The sequence below is a fragment of the Vigna radiata genome, chromosome 1, assembly GCF_000741045.1.
Source record: "Vigna radiata var. radiata cultivar VC1973A chromosome 1, Vradiata_ver6, whole genome shotgun sequence".
Lineage (NCBI taxonomy): Eukaryota > Viridiplantae > Streptophyta > Magnoliopsida > Fabales > Fabaceae > Vigna > Vigna radiata.
This window is the reverse complement of record NC_028351.1, coordinates 22,101,432-22,116,809: the sequence shown is the minus strand read 5'-3', so window position 1 is coordinate 22,116,809 and position 15,378 is coordinate 22,101,432. Positions and strand designations below refer to the sequence as shown.

General features: G+C 33.8%; 1 long non-coding RNA gene and 1 pseudogene across 5 annotated transcripts in view; one reads left to right on the top strand and one right to left on the bottom strand.

Moving 5' to 3' along the window:
* Positions 1-327: 327 nt before the first annotated feature.
* LOC106772466 overlaps positions 328-15,378 on the bottom strand; it is a 21,574-nt gene continuing 6,523 nt past the window's right edge. For 2 of the 5 annotated variants that reach the window (XR_002669745.1, XR_002669755.1), the window contains one exon: positions 14,901-15,055. This is a non-coding gene — a long non-coding RNA (uncharacterized LOC106772466). The other 3 variants (XR_002669746.1, XR_002669757.1, XR_002669747.1) reach the window with 3 other exon arrangements.
* Positions 11,330-12,941, top strand: LOC106759351 (annotated as a pseudogene).

The following is a 15,378-nucleotide window of genomic DNA, read 5'->3' as shown; positions in this document are numbered from 1 at the left end:
GATTTACATAAGAGTTTAGTGGTTACATCAATCCCCTAACAATAATGGAACTAGCTCTCCATGAATGGAGAGCTCAAGCTTACAAAAATGGAGGAAATGGAAGAAGAAAGGAGACCCAAGGATGAAGAAGGAGTGTTCCCACAGCTCCAAGCTGCCTCCAAGAGCTCCAAAACGAGAGAAAACGAGTCTGGGTACAAAAGATCCCAAGCCCCTCGCGTTTTAGGCCTAAAAAGACCTAATTTTTCCACATCAGCATTGTCACCGCTCAGCTGCACCTCAGCTGCACCCCAGCTACAAATTTCCAGAGAGCTGGGCGCTCAGCTGCACCCCAGCTGCAGCTTTCCAGAGAGCAGGGCGCTCAGCTGCACCCCAGCTGCAGCATTCCAGAGGAGAATGGGGCTCAGCTGCACCCCAGCGGCAACATCAATCTTTGTTCAATATTTCCTCTTTTACATTCATTCTTGCTTCTGTGGTTATTCCATTCGTCGGTTTGGCCAACAAGCTTCATGTACATGATCTAACAACCAAAAAGTGAGGATTAGTGAAGCAATTTAAATAGAAACTTAACAGATTGAGGCATAAAGAAGGTATATTTAAATGAATTCACACACACACACACAGTGTTGTGATGGGTGAGAGAGTGGTTAAAGTGTCCTCTAATATATCAACTTGTACCTCTAATTGTTGCTGTCTGGTTTATGCGTATCTTGTCAAAAGTTATTTGGTTGGTTATGAATTTATTATTCAACTATTAACAAAAACAATAATTATAGGTGTATCTGATAACGTATGTGAAATTTTTTCATTAAATTTTGATAAAACTATTCTTTCATATATATAATGTCTAATGTCTAAAATTTTGTTATTGATAAACTAAACAGAACTCCACTAACCATACACATAGGACTAAATATAAAATTGTTCTTAGAAGGAAAAGAAGTAATAATTAATAATGTAAGTAATGTGCGAAGTTATCCCATAAAATCTAATAGTCGTCATAATGTTGAGCTGGAGGATTGTCTTGTTGTTCATTGTTTTGAGGCTCTGATGTTGGCTAGACAGATGGGGACTGGACTGGTATGGGCTGGACATGTGTAGGTTGAGCTTCAGTAGGCTGGACTGGTGTGGGCTGCGAATGAGAGGCCGAAGGCACTGCAGACTGAGGAAGCAATCTCATGACCAGTTCTTTAAAATTGGTAAACTCTTGTCTGAGTTCACTATATTCTCGTTCACGTGTTTGAAGCCGCTGCGTCAGGGCATTAACAGTCTCTTCAGGATACTGGGAGGAAGAAGAAGGTTGGTGCTTTAGACCACCACGACCTGCACTGTAATTTGCAGCCAATTGCCCTGTCCCATATATTCTTCCTTTTTTCTTTCCACCAACAACATCAATCCAACACTATGACCTAATAAGGTCTTCTTCATCATTTGTTGGTTGGGTTGACTGAGGACATGAAGAATGTGAGGATCTGACCCGTGAAAGTTTTGTGGAGAATTCTTACTTTCTTCTTATAACACTAATGCATTTAGCTACATACAATTTGAGTTCGTACAAAAATTTTAAACAAGCACATGAAACTGTTGCTTAAGTAATGAAATGTACTGGTGAATGAAAACTTTAAACAGGCACACATTTCTATCACTTTATTCTCCTTATCTACAACAACTACATATCTTAGTTTTGTTTGAATTAGTTTGATCCAGATTCAAGGTCAAACTTGAGCCAGAATGATGCAATTAGAATATTATGAGGCAAGGTGATACAATTCAACATAATGCTCTACTTCAATTCCAAAAAAACCAACGAACTAGCAGTGAATAATAGACATTATTGCCATCTGGTTCTAACCTTAATAACTGACACAAGAATATAGTTCATAAATACCTGATCTTGTACATGTGCAGCATCAGAGTGCCACCACAAAAGTCCTGAGAGAATGGAGAGAATGGATACAGACAGGATTTGTATACCTAAACCCCAAAATTTGTTCACCAATAATGTTATTTCTATAATCTTGAAAGATATTTTTATATTAAAAGAATGTAAATAACATTTGTATGACTTTGGTGGAGCCTAAATTTTCATTCACTTTACAATTAACTTTACCAGATGCAATAAATTAACTAGTTAATATTGACTCATAAAGCTTGTAAATTTACTTGAACATTGATTTTGGTTAATATTTTACCAACAATCAAAATCTTTCTGTAATCCATATATTTCTAATATAGCTTTTTTCTTTTGGCCTAAATGCAGCATATGATTACGACCAATCATCACCCATAATCATCACCCTCAACAAAAATTGAGCCATGGCAAGAAAAATTTTCAACACTGGCAGAGGATTTCCCTGAATCTTTCCAATTCATATACCCAGCCACGAAAACCATAGTTTATTTAATACTTCAAAAAAGAAACAATACTTGGATAGATAAAACTTACTCGTTTCAAAAAGGAAACTTTGTCATGCAAAGTCTATATGGCTTTATCATTATCATGCTCATTAATATCACGTGAGAGCAACAACCATTTAGTGGCTTAAAGAAGAAATAATATTATTTAAGTGGCGGCAACACTTATTAATGAGCAAGGCTTCAATCTTCCCTTAATTTTTTAAGTTTGGAACCAAAAGCACTTGAGAAAAAAAATAATTTGAATTACATAAATATAGTCTTACAAAATGCAAAAGAAATATGAACATAAAAGTGTAAAACAAATGCTCTGAAACTTAGATGCGTGGTCATGACTTGGCGGCACAAATATTGATAGACATTGGGCACAACAAGAGGTCATGTGTGGTCTCTTAGGTATCCGAGTAGGTTTCAGTCCCTTAATCTACACATTCTTTACTTCCATTTGCCAATAAAATTTGAAAGATAAGTCCTTGTCTCTAGCAATCGAAATCCACAATAGGAACTACTACAACCACTGTAGCTTAGCTGAAACAATCCTCATCAGGATGCTCATTAAAAATGATAGGAACACCTACCTCAACCTATATGTTTGTGATACAAACAGAGATAAGAAAAGAAAGACACCAGGCTCTCACTCCCAATTCAATCCAAAACCAAAAATTCCTTTCATTCTATGTTTACTCCACAAAAGGGTGTTCAGGTCTGTTACAGTACAAACCTTGGAAAAGGGTTTTCTTATAAATGTTTACTCAACAAAAGGGTATTCAAGTCTGTTACAGTACAAACTAGAAACAAGATCATGCAAATCAAATGGAAGACGAAAAATGGAACAAATTAATTAAATAATCAGAACAATACAGAATCACACACCACACCACATTTCCAACACATCATATATGTGGGGTTTTAGGTGGGGAACGAAAGATTACCTCGCCAGTCAAGTGTCAACAACAGGAGTCCTCTCAAACCGAAACTGAACTTTGCAGAGGCACGATTGAACTGCAATGGTGGTTCACAAGCTCCACCACCTCGCGCCTACGACCCTTCTTCCTCTTCACTGCAAGGGTTCTCAGATTGGGGAAATCAAACAAGGGAGGGAATATATATGTGTTTCAGTGCGAAATAAAAATGTCAGAGGCAATACCTGATTTTTGCCCTAATGAAAATATGAATGGCGAACACCGATAGCCAATGCCCAAGACCCTCCGAGAAGACGACTCTAAGGACGTTCTTGGAATGGTCGGCCGAACGACGAAGACACGAAATGAGGCTGAAGGACGTTCTTGGAACAGTGTGCATAGAGAGTTGGGAGAATCTGAATATTGGGGGTAAACCACTTTCGCGAAAAGAGGAGAGGGAAAAATCCCACTTTGTAATACACCAACCACTTACCGAAGGTCAAATTCCTTCGGTAATGTCCCATGCGAAGTACCGAAGGCCAAATTCCTTCGATAAACTCCTGTGCTAAAGGCCTTCAGAAAATCCTTCGGTAAATATAATTTACCGAAGGCCTATATTCCGCCGGTAATATTGTTGTGCTGCTGGAAACAGATTGGGTTACCAATTAGTGATGTTGCGTGTTTGAGTGAAGAGAGAAAGAATTTCATATTTGGGCCTGAATGCATCTAAGTGGAACGGTGTCGTTTTGGGAAGCTTAGTAGAAGACGCTTTCCTTTAGGGGTCATTTGCTCATTATTCATTTGGTATAAGGGAGCAATTTCAAGCGTGAGAAAAAGAGAATGAACCCTTGACTTAGGGCTTGACGCACCAGAGGCAGAGAAAAGGAAGCCAATTCAAAGTTGACCGGGGAACATCAAGGTGATCGAATGGTTGGTGATCAACGCGAGCAGATGACCGGTGGACCTGAAGACATGACTTCATCCTGCCTAGAGAAGAAGAGGAGTTGATCGGCAATGCCACGTGGAGGGTGATGATTGAAGCGTCCAAGTGAAGCTAGGTTCTTTCCCCCATTTATTTTCAATTTCTTCTTTCGTTTTATTTCAGACCCTATATAAAGGGGATTTTGTACAGACTTTTCACACAGACTCTTAGACTCACTCTTTGACACTCTCTGCAATTTTACATTTCGCCTTTAGCTTAGGGTTTTGGTTTTCGTGGCACAACCACGGTGGTGACAGCCCGTGTTGGCTTCGATTGCATTTTTGTTCGGTATACTTCTTTGTATTCTTGATTTCTTGTTAATAAAGTTCTTGCTCTTGATGTTTCTCTGTTCAGTGCTTTATGATTCTACTGTGTCGATTGTTCTCTAAAGGAAAATTGATTTGAACTCGTAAATCTGCACATTGTAACCCGAGATGGGTGTAAAGGAACGAGATGTCTTCTCGAGACACATAGGAGTTCAATCAATGAAAAAATATTCTAATTCATATTGCTTCGGTTTTTGTCTGAGTTTCATTTGTAGGTTTGGTTAAAAAATCATAAACTTGAATTGAATCTGTTTTGTTTTGGGAAATCAATTGATTGTTATTCATTTTAAGTTCTATATTAGAACTTTAGACCCCGAGGTGGGCAATTTATGAACGGGATGTCTTCCTATATAATAATGATCCAATTGATACGTCATTTCAAGTAAATTTAGTTCAGCCTTGTGACTTTTTTTTCCAATGACTTTGTTCTGTTTAGTGTTTTAGGTTATGTTTTTCAATTTGACTTCCATGATTAGATTTTAGGTAATGTTCCTGCATGTTAGTTTCTGTTTGATAGGTTGATTGAGATAATTGTAGAATAGGTTTCAGAATCTGATCTTGGTTAGAAACAAGAGTTAGAGTTGGATTTACTTTGGTTTGGTGAATTGATTGGAAGATTACATATTTTGAGTTCATCAAATGAACTTTAAGACTCTGTGATGGGCTTAACTTCCCAAGATGTCTTCCTGAAAAGTGATCACACATTCTTTGCACTGATCCACATGAATTTGATTCTAGTTTCTGTTCTAACTAGTGTTTCTCGTTTTGTTTCTTTGATTTTGGTATTCCTATGAATAGAGATTATATATATTAGCTTAGATGGTGAAATTTTACATTCTTTTGGTTCTGTTATGTGTATATACCATTTCTTTTCATTAAATTGTTCCTTACTTTAGTGTAGGTTTTTTTTTTACATTTTATTTCTTTATTTTTTTAAACAGATTTTAGTTTAGATTTTTATTTTTCCCTTTTAGATTCATTCATTTTAATTGTCCTCACCTGTTTAGTAGTTTAATAATAGATAATTAGTAAATAAACACAAGATCTTAACCATACACTTTGAACTTAATTTTAGTCGAGATACCTAGGTTGTTCCTTTACTACATTAGTGGGAAAATCTAGTTTGTTCTGCTTTAGGCGACTAAAAAGCAGTTTAACACACCCCTATCTCAAAATATATGCTGAATTAAATTTGCCTAATCGATTCCAACACTTTCTAACCTCATTATCTAGTGGTTATGCATTGATTTATACTCTAAAACTTCAATTTCATCAACCTAGAAACTCAAATCTAAATTTACCACTTGAAGACTGTTTTTGACCATTTTTATGCTTCTAATAAGTTACAAATGATTCACTCCAACTGCTTGAATACCCTAACACAGACCCAAACCCCTAAATCCCAAAATCAATCTCTCACTTCTTCTCTAAAATTACCTAAAACACTAAATTCTCTTAACTCTCTATCTAAAAACCTGAAAACAGTTTTCTAACCACTCCAGCAACTTAGATTTAATACTCTACCTCATTCATAACAATTCAATTGCGTCAATTCATAGTTGCCTACTTTACATCCAGAAATTACACAATCTAACATATCAAATCATAAATGCAGCTCCAACAATATCATCTTTCAGCACACGGTTCACACATGCATCAATTAGCAATTCCAATATAATCTAACACAATACACTCACAATTCAGAAATAAATCCCAGCTTCCCTTACCTCATAATTAAATTTCACAACTCAAAGGATGATCTAACCATGCCTTGCACCACAAGAAAACTCTAGAATCAGCTACAGCTCACTGATTTGGGATAGTAGACAGATTTTAAAGCCTAATTGGAGCTAGAATTTGAAATACAAAAGAAGAATACACTTGCAACCATAATTTGGTGCAGACTTACAACCCCAATTTGTACGGAAGAGAAGAAGAAAACTTACCGGTGGAAGAATAGGGAATTGACCGGTTGAAATGAAGCTCACAATGCTAGGATTGCTTAAGCGCCTCCTGATCGTTGAACACATAGCTCAGCGAAGAGAGAATTTAGAGAGAAGGCAAAGAGTGATTAGAGAACAAAAGTTTTAGAGAGATAGAGTGCTTAAGGTAATGAACCAAGCTTTTGAAACTTCTATATATTATATTATTGTTTTTAAAGAAGTTGCTCGTTACATTACTTTAACACTGTCAATCTCCTCTATTGCTTTTATTTTCCAGGTTCTCACAAAGATTCCACATTACGTAAATTCTAGTAAAAAAATCAAGTAAACAAACATATTCACAAGCAACACATTTTAAAAAATAAAAGAAAATTATTATAGACTAAAATATGGTGTTATGCATTGAGTTAACATGATAAGTTCACTTATAGTCTCACTAGAAAAAGGATCCCAACCTTAGATCACGTTATACAAATCTCATTCACTCTCACCACCTAGGCTTGGTCCTTTATATGAATCTGAGTCTAATAGAATTATGATGACTTCACAAAAAGGATCCATAATCAATGCATAACATTATAATAACCACAATGACATTTCCCTTTAGGAATAATCTCACAACAATTAAAATTAAATCATCTTATTACTTTATTTAGATAATAAGCCATTTCATTTGCTCATCATAACAATTTCTAAGTAAGTTCTCCACAATTCAAACCACATGCCAACTCTTAAATTAGCAGACTCGCTTAGTGAGATCATAGACTCACACAACGAGGCGAGCTTTCCCTAGAAGAGTACTCACTCATTGACTAGATGTTTCACCCAACGAGTCAATCACTAGAACAAAATATAAAATAATTAGCCTAACAAAAGCATACTCGTCGATCGACCCTCCTCCCCTACCTTTCTACTAAACTTGAGTTTGACTTTCACTCAACGAGAGTCTGCTCGCCCAATGAGAAAACCTCTCCTAATTTTATGTCAAACTTAATTTAGCACTCATCCATCAGGGAATGGGCTTGGCTAATGAGTCTACATAATGCAGACTCACAATCCTGCACAAAAAAAGAGAGTTTTCTTGGCTCTAATTAATGAGTTTTTATTTTATATGCAACTTAAAAACACTACCAATTTAGTCAAAATGACTCATTAGAAGTCAAAGATGTCACTTCATAGATCAAATCCCAATTTCACGACTCAGGCCAATTCAACAATTTAAACAGAGTTTCACTCGTTTATCAATTTTCTCTTAAATCAATCAAATGTAATACCTCAATTCAACACTCAATTAAAAAAGAAACCCTATAAATCAAATTTGCAAAGACTAAAGTTAGCATCCCTTACCTTGTACCTCTAATTTCACAAATGCTCTTTAGAGCTCTATCTCTCACAAGAAGACCTAATTAGACTAATAAGACCCCAATTAAAAATTCAAACATATTACCATGATTATAGAGCAACAAATAGTCACATAAATCACCTTTGAGTTAGATGCATTTGTTTATCACATGCAACTCAAAGAGAAAACCTACCTTAGAATGAAAAAAAAACTTACTATGGTTTTCACTTTAATTAAGTGATTACTAGAAATAATCATGTGATATTTAATCTTAAAAAAGATTAGTATTGCAATAAAAAAAATATAGATAAAAGATACAGAGAAAATTTAGAAAAAAATAATAATTTAGATGATGATTTTTATAAAATGAATTTCAAATAAATATTCAAATAAATAAAATTCTAATTCTTTGAAACGAATATAACTTGAACAAGTGATAAGAGCTAATATATTGCAATTAGTGTATGAAGTTGTAATGGAATATAATTCGAGTATGTTGAACTTATAAAGAGATTTGAATATTCTAATACAATAATAGGAACGAGTATTTACATTTAATATGTCCAATCGGACATTCATAACCTAATTCAAAATAGAAAAGAAATTTAGAATGAGAAAGTATAGTAAAACAATTGAGAGAAAAGCATAATAGAATTTTTCAGACCAAGTAGTCTTTCTAAAATACATTCTCTCTTATGTCTCATACTTTTCCTTTCGTCCTTTTCCTTGCTGATCGCACGTGGCCTTGTCTGGATAGGCTTTGGGGTCTAGAGATGTTGGTCTAACGTCTTCAACAACTTGTTTCATATTTGACCCAGGTATACACACTCCTTCAATTAACACATGTTTAATTGAGTAACTAACTCAACATGGTTTTTATTAGAAATAAAATATGTGCATGATCTTTAGTATTAAAGATAAGTTTCTTTAGTATTAAAGATAAGTTAATAGTTTTATAACTGCAATTTTCGTAATTGCCTGTATGACATTGAAGTTGGCTGAATTCGGAAAACTGTAATTTGTTGTAAATGATTTTGACATAGTGTCAAATTCTTAGGTTTGTTTATTATTAGTATATCAATAGTTAAAAATATAGTAAACCAAAATAACTCAGAGATGTCATTTTTTATAAACTAAAATTGCATATCTTTTTAAACACTTTTAAAAACTATTTATAACAATTTTTCTGTGCCTTCAGGTATCTTTCCAGATAATTGATTACCAGAAAGATTTAATATTTTCAAAGTTGTGAATATCAAATACTTTCCTGATTGACATCCTTTTTGCTAGTTTAACGAAGCCTCTCTTCAATTACCTGTACATTTAACATAACAATTTTATCAGTTTGACTTGTTTCATGTCATTGTTTAAGTATTGAACTTGTCATGATTTCTTACTTTGAAATATTGAGATTATTGAACATGCGGTCTGAATCAATGTGAGCAAAAGTAGCATAATTAGATGTTATTTTGCAATGAGTGTTGAAATACTCATTCATAAACGTAGCCTTATACTTGTTGTGAGGATTCTCATAGAATTCACTTAAGCTTTTGCAAATAGAGAAATAATGTGAATTGAAACCTTCCAACCTAATATTTGAGCCCAAACGGTTAATCAATGTAACCAGTGCATTAACATCATCCATCCAATTCACAATAATTTTCTTATCAACCAATTCGTTCACATCTTGATCAGTATTGATAAGAAAATCCAGAAGTTGAATGTATTGATGAACAATGTTTTCCTCCGGCCAGTGACATTGTTCATAGGCCATTATATTTCTGAAGGTTATTTCGGAATTTTCCTGTATATTCAAGACTGGCACTGTAAGCACACCATCTGAATAGATTAAATCAAGTAAGCATCGCTCTTCACCTTGATCCTCTTTAAACTCAAGACCAGCATTCTGTAGTTGGCTTACACAGTAGACGTGCCTAACTTCTCTCAAAGCACTCCTTGTCACATGCATTTTAAACAAAGATATTATACCAGGTTTTAAAAGATCAGTGAAGTACTCTGGACACTTATTTGGACAAACCATTATAGGAATTAAGATCTTGAAAAAGTTCCAACTAGTCATGTTGTAAAGTTGTTGTATAACAAAGAATGAAAGTTGATTTTCCAGCAGTATCAAGTCAAGTGCAACTTCCTCTACAATCCTTTGTTATTTGAAGAAAGGATCTTTGTCCTTTCACTTAAGGAATTGATAATGTCTTATGAAAAATTCCATTATGAAACAAGAATCTATCAAAATCATTTCTAAAAACTCTTCACTGTTATACTTGACAGTTGTTGCATAACAATTTCGAATTTTTTTTTTCTATTCCTTGGAGTTGGATGACAAAATCACTCACTAGAACTTAGGTTCGATCCAGAAACCCCTTGAAATATTGCAATTTAACTTCCTCCATCATCTCAAATTTGTTGTCTTTATCACTCATTCGATGAATATGATTCGTGCAAAAAATCCCAAAGCCTATGTACCCCAACTTCACCAAAACATCACCTTCAATCCTCTCATTCTCATAACTCACTCTTTTCTCTTCCAACAATAGAAGAGAATTCTCAATACTCTTTGCTTGGGTGAGTACATGTTTTCTAGACTTAAAAAGCTTGTAAGTGACCTTGGAGTTCCTTGGGGGAATTTAACCATTGCATTGAAAATTGAAGGTACTTAAACACACTTAAAAACTGTTTTTTTTTACTCTCATTAAAGTGAGGTTTTGTTGGGATAATTAAGAGTTAGGAATGAGAATCTGAAATTAGTAGTGCAGGGTTTGCTGGAGAGTAACCTTGAGTGGTTAGTGAAGGGTTTGTGAGGTTTAGAGTTAGTTCTACATAAGTGTGTAAGTTTAAGTTAGTAGGGTTGGGGAAAAACAAAACACTTGGAGAGTGGAAAAGAAAGGAAGAACCGTGAGTTGGAGAGACACTCTTGAAGAGCAACCAAGTTGGTGAGAGAAAAGAAGAGTCAACCTAGCATTGGAGTTTTTGGACGTCTTTTGTGGGAGACCAAGAGGGGTGAAAGTTTGTTGTCTAGTGAGAAAAGAAACCTAAGAGCCTTTGGAAGCTAGCTTGGATTTGAGTTAAGGGTTTTAACTTGGGATATAACTGTTACCAATAAGGAGTATTGGTAAAACCTGAAGAATTGTTTTGATGATGCTACAAAAAGTATTACTTGAAGAGAACATTAGAATTATTTAAAAAGCAACTTGTAGAATTTCGATGTAGTAGGAAAATCTTAAATCTTGTATTTTTAACTTGAATAATCGATTATGGACAAGCTATAATCGATTATCACTTGCACTTTGTACTAGAATAATCGATTATCAGGAAGCAATTATCGATTATCACAAGTCATACTTGAATAATCGATTATCACTTCATATAATCGATTATCACTTTTTGAAAACCCTGCAACGGACTTGAATAATCGATTATCACTTACAATAATCGATTATTCATGGCACTTGGGACCTGACCTTTGGCATTCAGTGCAATTGGCTATATATTGGCTTCTGTAAACTTCAGAAGCTATATATTGGCTTGTGTTTAAATACCTTCAATTTTCAATGCAATGGTTAAATTCCCCAAGGAACTCCAAGGTCACTTACAAGCTTCCTAAGTCTAGAAAACATATACCCACCCAAGCAAAGAGTATTGAGAATTTTCTTCTATTGTTGGAAGAGAAAAGAGTGAGTTATGAGAATGAGAGGATCGAAGGTGATGTTTTTGTGAAGTTAGGGTACATAGGCTTTGGGATTTTTTGCACGAATCATTTTCATCGAATGGGTGATAAAGACAACAAATTTGAGATGATGGAGGAAGTTAAATTGCAATATTTCAAGGGGTTTCTGGATCGAACCCAAGTTCCAGTGAGTGATTTTGTCATCCAACTCCAAGGATTAGAAAAAAAAAATCGAAATTGTTATGCAGCAACTGTCAAGTGTAACATTTAAGAGTTTTTAGAAATGATTTTGATAAATTCTTGTTTCATAATGGAATTTTTCATTAGACATTATCAATTCCTTGAGTGGAAGGACAAAGATCCTTTCTTCAAACAACCAAGGATTGTAGAGGAAGTTGCACTTGACTTGATACTACTGGAAAATCAACTTTCATTCTTTGTTATACAACAACTTTACAACATAACTGGTATGGATACACTGATCACCTCCTTTCGTGAGACTAGTTGGAACTTTTTCAAGATCTTAATTCCTATAATGGTTTGTCCAAATAAGTGTCCAGAACACTTCACTGATCTTTTAAAATTTGGTATAATATCTTCGTCTAAAATGCATGTGACAAAAAGTGCTTTGAGAGAAGTTAGGCACGTCTACTGTGTAAGCCAACTACAGAATGTTGGTCTTGAGTTTAAAGAGGATCAAGGTGAAAAGCGATGCTTACTTGATTTGATCTATTCAGATGGTGTGCTTACGGTGTCAGTCTTGATTATACAGGAAAATTCCGAAATAACCTTCAGAAATATAATGGCCTATGAACAATGTCACTGGCCGGAGGAAAACATTGTTCATCAATACATTCAGCTTCTAGATTTTTTTATCAATACTGATCAAGATGTGAACGAATTGGTTGATAAGAAAATTATTGTGAATTGGATGGGTGATGCTAATGCAGTGGTTACATTGATTAACCGTTTAGACTCAAATATTAGATTGGAAGGTTTCAATTCACATTATTTCTCTATTTGCAAAAGCTTAAATGAATTCTATGAAAATCCTCACAACAAGTATAAGGCTACGTTTAAGAATGAGTATTTCAACACTCATTGGAAAATAACATCTAATTGTGTTACTTTTGCTCACATTGATTCAGACTGCATGTTCAATAATCTCAATATTTCAAAGTAAGAAATCATGACAAGTTCAATACTTAAACAATGACATGGAACAAGTCAAACTGATAAAATTGGTATGTTAAATGTGCAGGTAATTGAAGAGAGGCTTTGTTAAACTAGCAAAAAGGAAGTCAGTCAGGAAAGTATTTGATATTCAGCACTTTGAAAATATTAGATCTTTCTGGTAATCAATTATTTGGAAAGATACTTGAAGGCACAAAAATTGTTATAAATAATTTTTAAAAATGTTTAAAAATATATGCAATTTTAGTTTTAAAAAACTGACATCTTTGAATTATTTTGGTTTACTATATTTTTTTAATCATTGATAGCTTGTTCCTTTACATTCCATTCTTTTACTCTCTAAATACTAGATAAGTTTTCAAGCAATAAACAAAAATATAATCAAAGACACTCAGTATTTTTTTTTTATTTCACAATTCTTTTGCACTCGTTAGTTGACTGTGATAGATCGTTGTTCTAGAAAGGCATCCAGCCTAAGTGCTACTAGCCTGCTACGTTTAGAAGCTATTTCAGAGCCATAAATTGATGCCATGTGGCTGATACCATTCCTTCCTTGAATGTTGTTAATAAGAAATTCATATCAAGATATTAAGGGGTATATATTACCTTTGTGATTTATTTCTTCTTAATTGAATAACTAATATATTTGTAATTTAATATTTTTTCTGCTGTTAAATTTACAGCAAAGTTTTGAGATTTCAAGCATTAAAGCCATGAGACAGAATATTAAGATCAAATTCCCTATATAAAAGTACTGATTGAAAGCAATGTCATGCCAGACAAACTGGAGTCAGCAGGTTATTTCTGTTTTATTTTACCAAGCACACATTTATGTAGTTATAGGCTTTCTTAACAATTTTCTTACTTGTATTACAAGACAAAAGAATAATTGCCCATAAATGAATGTTATTGGTTGAATAATGCATGCTACCTATTATCTCTCGGGATATGCATTAATGTTGCAACAAAGAATCATGAAGACTATATAAAAAACAAGAAGGTTCGAGGAATGTCTTGACCTTTCATCTCAACTTCTACAATATGACATATAGAAGGTTACTCACACAAAGTCAATATATACTATTAATAAACAAACCTAAGAATTTGGCACTATGTCAAAACCATTTACCATGAATTATAGTTTCCAAATTCACCTAACTTTAATGTCATACAGGCAATTACAAAAATTGCAATTATAAAACTATTAACTTATGCTTAATTTTAAAGATCATGCACATATTTTATTTCTAACACAAAACCATGTTGAGTTAGTTACTCAATTAAACATGTGTTAATTGAAGGAGTGTGTATACCTGGGTCAAATATGAAACAAGTTGCTGAAGATGCTAGACCAACATCTCTGGACCCTTAAAGCCTATCCAGACAAGGCCACATGCGATCAACAAGGAAAAGGACGAAAGAAAAGTATGACACTACTACAAAAAAGTGTATAGATAACGCTTTTTTTTATCATAAATAGCGTTTTTTAAGCGTTATCTATATCAGCGCTAGATAGCGCTTGTAAAAAAAACGTTATCTATTGGTGGTCAACAATAGATAGCGCTTATTTAAATAAGCGCTATCTATTGGTGACTAATAATAGATAACGCTTATTTAAATAAACACTATCTATTGGTCTAAATTTTTTTAAAAAAATAAATAAATAATTTTTTAATAAAATATTTCAAAAAATATAAAATATTTTTAAAAAATATATAAAAATCGGTTCTATTATGTATAAACCTAAACTATCTATTGATTCTATTATATACACAAAGATTTAAAATATTAAGAAAAATATGATAAAGACAAAGATCTCAAAAAGAATGTTGATTAATATAAACAAAAACTATTGGTACAATAATATTTCAAAGCATACTCATTAAGTCGTCCAATACGTGTCATGACATGACATTGTGTTATAAGATAATATATACAACCATAATATATATATATCTTATAAACATGTACATCAACATAACATAACCTATAAACATGTACATCAGCATAACATAACATAATTACATGTAAACATCAATCTTCCTTAACTTTAAATATTTGATTCACACGATATTATTGACATATGCAACTAGAAATACTACAAGAAAAAAAAACAATGGAAAATTAGTCAATTAAATTTTTACTACAAATTAATTATGACAATGAAAATAACTTACATAAGTTGGAATTGTCTCTCCTTCACTATATGTAATAATTTCCTTCATATATCGACACAAGTACAATAATTGTCGTTCGGTTGTCTTGGACACTAAAAAACCAAAAGTAGAAAACATCTTAATAATTTGATCATAATAACAATCCCGAACTCCAGTAAAATCCAAACAGATTCAGTGCATGATAACTGTAACACCCCGACAACTTACAGGGACTGTTGACTACCCCCACACATCACCACGAGACTTTCCAGTGTGCTTTGTCCTCACCCGCACACTTTCCGGGAAAACTTCCCGGAAGGTCACTCATCCCAGAATTTCTCCAGGCTAAGCACGCTTAACCATGGAGTTCTTATGGGTTAGGCTTCCGAAAAGTAAATGCATTTTGGTGATATGGGTAGCCAAATCAATTCCTTTA